Genomic DNA, 3802 nt, shown 5'->3' with positions numbered 1-3802 from the left:
GGGGAAAACATTTACTCATTCATTTATTCATTCAATATATTGTCTGGTAGAACCCTCCCATGTACCAGGCACCAAATAAGCCCTGGTGGCAAACAATGGTAAGCAAAAATCAGACATGGCACCTGCACTCCTGAGCTCCCTGGTGAAAAGAAGGGCATTCATCAAATAACTATAGATGCAAATGTAAAATCACAAAATGTGGGGAAGTGGATGTGGCTGAAGGGATTAGGCTTCCATCTGTCATATAGGAGATCTGGGGTTTGATTCCCAGGACCTCCTGGTGAAGGCAAGCTGGCCCATGTGAAGTGCCAGCCCACACGGAGTGCTGACTCACATGGAGTGCTGGCCTGCATGGAGAGCTTGTGCAGCAAGATGACACAACAAAAAGAGACAGAGGAAAGACAATAAGAGATGCAGCAGACCAGCAAGCTGAGGTGGTACAAGAGAGTGAGCACTTCTCTCCCATTCTGGAAGGTTCCGGGATCAGTTCCCAGTGCCACCTAAAGAGAAGATGGGCAGACACAGAAGAGTGCACAGTGAATGGGCATGGAGAGCAGACAGTGAGCACAAAACACAAGAACAGTGGCAGGGAGAGATAAATAAATCTTTAAAAAATATATAAAATGTGGTAAATGGTATGAAGGTGGAAAAATAGAGAGCAATAGGAACATTTAATAGGAGGACTTGACCTAGGTTGAGAGCAAGATATCCCTGAAGAAATTGTGTTTAAGCTGGCCTAAGATGGGTGAGTAGGTGTTGACTGGGCAAAATCAGGAAGATGGAGAAAGGAGGAGAGGGAGAAGTACTTTCCAGGCAGAGGATAAAGCACGTGCAAAGGCCCTGCATGGGAAGGAGGCATGCTCAAGTATCTGGAGGACTAAGTCCCATGACAGTGAGTCTGTTTTTGCTCACCACTGAATCCCCAGGACCTGATACATAACAGGCACTCAATATTTGTTGAATTAAGAAAGGTCCTCTGAGGAGGAGAAGCTTGGCATGAGGTGAGCCAGACCAAGCAAGGCCTTGTAAGTCTGTGGTCAGAAGCTTGGATTTTTTTCCAAGGCCAATGGGAAGCCACTGATGGCTATTAAACGAGAAGTAAGGGTGACATGATCAGATTGTTGTTTTTATTAATGCACTCAAGCTCTTGGGTAGGAAATTGATTGTTAGGGGGTCAGCCAACTGGGAGACTATTAAGAAGTGATTGTGGGGGAAGTGGACATGGCTCAACTGATAGAGCATCCGCCTATCATATGGAGGGTCCAGGGTTTGATCCCCAGGGCTTCCTGACCCGTGTGGTGAGCTGGCCTACGTGCAGTGCTGATGCGCACAAGGAGTGCCCTGCCATGCAGGGGTGTCCCCTGCGAACCCCATAGGCAAGGAGTGTGCCCCGTAAGGAGAGCCGCCACAAGCAAAAAGAGCGCAGCCTGCCCAGGAGTGGCACTGCACCCACAGAGAGCTGATGCAGCAAGATGATGCAACAAAAAGAGACACAGATTCCTGGTGCTGCGGAAAATAATGCAAGGGGACACAGAAGAACACACAGTGAATGGACACAGAGAGCAGACAACTGGGCGGGGGGAGGGAAGAAAAAAAGACCCTATATCTGGGAGAGAGTGAATATGGCTCAAGTAGCTGAGCACCCGCCTCCCACATGGGAGGTTCTGGGTTTGGTCCCAGTGCCTCCTGAAAAAACAAAAACAAAAAACAAGCAAAACAAACAAAAAAACCAACTCAGGGAAGCTGATGTGGCTCAGTGGGTGAGTTCCGGCTTCCCACATACAAAGTCCCAGGTTTAATTCCTGGCCCCGGTACCTAAAAAAAAAAGGGGGGGGGGAGCCCTATTTCCAAATAAGGTCACATTCATTCGCAGGACTGGGGATTAGGACATGAACTTGTCTTATGGGGGGACACAAGTCAACCTCTAACAATACTACAAACAATGTACAATGTGAAGGAGTCTGTGGTGCTGGGAGAAGGAATCATGAGATCTCTGACTTGGTCAGGGAAGGTATCCCTGAGTTCTGGAGGGGTAAGAGTTAAGGCAGAGGGGTGGGATTCCAGGCAGAGGACGCAGCATGTGCAAAGGCTCTGAGATGAGTGTGGCCAAAGTAGCTGGAACACAGGGAGCAGGAAGGAGGGGAGTGGGAGGGACAGACCATGCAGGACCTTCTGGGTCATGCTAAGAGTTTGACTTATTTATCTTTATTGTAAGAATCCTGGGAAGCTACTGGGTGGGTGACATGATCAGTTGGCAATTGGAAAAGAGCAGCAGGGCCAATACCTGGAGAAGGGACAGTGGAGGGGTGGTGGTGGTGCTAGAGTGAGTACCAGAAGTCTTGACAGGAGTACCAATCCAGGTGAGAAATGATGGGCGTTTGGTCCAGGGAATGGCAGAAACCAAGAGGGAGACCGAAGAGGCGAAAGGATGACTGGGTTGGATGGTGCAAATGAGAAAGAAGGAGGTGTGAAGGATGATTCCAAGCTTTCCAGGTCAAGCACTGGAGGGATAGTGGTGTCATTTGCTGAAAAAGGGAACTCTGGAAGAAGACCAGGTGTAGGGAGACAGGACCTAAGTTCTGCCTGGCTCCCCTTGGATAACAATTTCTTGCACAGATCTGGCGCTCAGGGCATGGGTCTGGTCCCACTGCCTGCGAGGGCGGAACCAGAAGGGCAGGAGGGCAGAGTGCAGGGCAAGTTCTCCGAGGGGGCAGTGCTCAGTGAGTTCGTGGGTGGATCCCCTGCGCAGCGGTGGTACTCTTCCCGGAAGTCCCAGGCTTTGGAAGAATTGGCGCAGGCTTCAGGGAGGCTGGTCACCCGGTCTGATTTCCTGGCTTCCCGGAGACTTAAGAATGTCCGGTCTTCCAGGCCCTGAGCGAGACTGAAGAGAACGGAGGAGGAGGCTCTCTCTGGAGACCCCACCCTTTCCCAGCAGGGCCAGACAAGGAAAGGCCAGGAGACAGCAAATGCCCTTCCCTCCACCTCCTCCCTCCATCCCAGCAGCCAACGCTCCTGAACTCGGGTTCTCTTACAACCCTCCCCCCATCCCTCCATTACCCGGATTCCGCGGCTCCACCAGTGTCTTCCCTCCAGTCCGGGGCAGTCCTACTCAGGACTCTAACCCCTAAACCAGGGCCCAGCTTCCCCATGAACCGGCATCTGGCTCCCTCTGGTGGTTAAACTTGCACATTGGCAAGATAGGTGAGGTCGGAGCCCTGGTGACCACCGAGGACCAGGTGCAGTCCTGGCAGAGAGGTCGGGAAATGCAAGTCCCCAACCAGGCGTTGCTGACGACTGGCTCTGTAGCTGTGGGCTGTTCCCTTGACCAATGCGAGCTTCAAAGTCGTCACCTGCAAATTGGGGCTAGCAATACAAGCGAGGCATTCCTTGAACTAACTAATAAGAAGAAAGTGTTTTGTTGCAAGCCCCCCCCCTCAGGGGCCAAGACATCCTGGGGTAGCTCCACACCACCTCTGAACTACTACTACCTCCTTCCCCAGATCAGCCCCCTTCTGGACCCCCAACATGTGCAGATGTGACCAGAACATTGAACAGTACTGACAAATAGGACCCTAGCCTTGCCTTCAAGGTGCTCAGTCTAGAGGTAGAAAGAGACTTATAATTATCATACAATGTAAGAGGCAGTGGTGGAACTAGGGATTAGGAGTTAAGGGGCTATAAAGGAATGACATTTATCCCAGATTCAAGCAGGGAGTGAATGTCAGAGAAGGCTTCCTGTAGGACGTGATCCTGAGAAGTGTTAAATCATTAGCAGGTCCCTTAAAGGAAAGGTTGAGAATCT

General features: G+C 50.9%; 1 long non-coding RNA gene across 1 annotated transcript; it reads right to left on the bottom strand.

Annotated features, from left to right (window-relative positions):
- LOC131279796 (uncharacterized) lies at window positions 1-3101 on the bottom strand. The gene is made up of 2 exons (XR_009187250.1): window positions 3058-3101; window positions 1-2881 (listed from the first exon to the last, which is right to left on the bottom strand). It is a non-coding gene; the product is annotated as an uncharacterized lncRNA (long non-coding RNA).
- Window positions 3102-3802: the final 701 nt, after the last annotated feature.

The sequence above is a fragment of the Dasypus novemcinctus genome, chromosome 9 (assembly GCF_030445035.2).
Source record: "Dasypus novemcinctus isolate mDasNov1 chromosome 9, mDasNov1.1.hap2, whole genome shotgun sequence".
Lineage (NCBI taxonomy): Eukaryota > Metazoa > Chordata > Mammalia > Cingulata > Dasypodidae > Dasypus > Dasypus novemcinctus.
The sequence above is the reverse complement of the archived record's forward strand: the minus strand, read 5'-3'. Positions and strand labels throughout refer to the sequence as shown.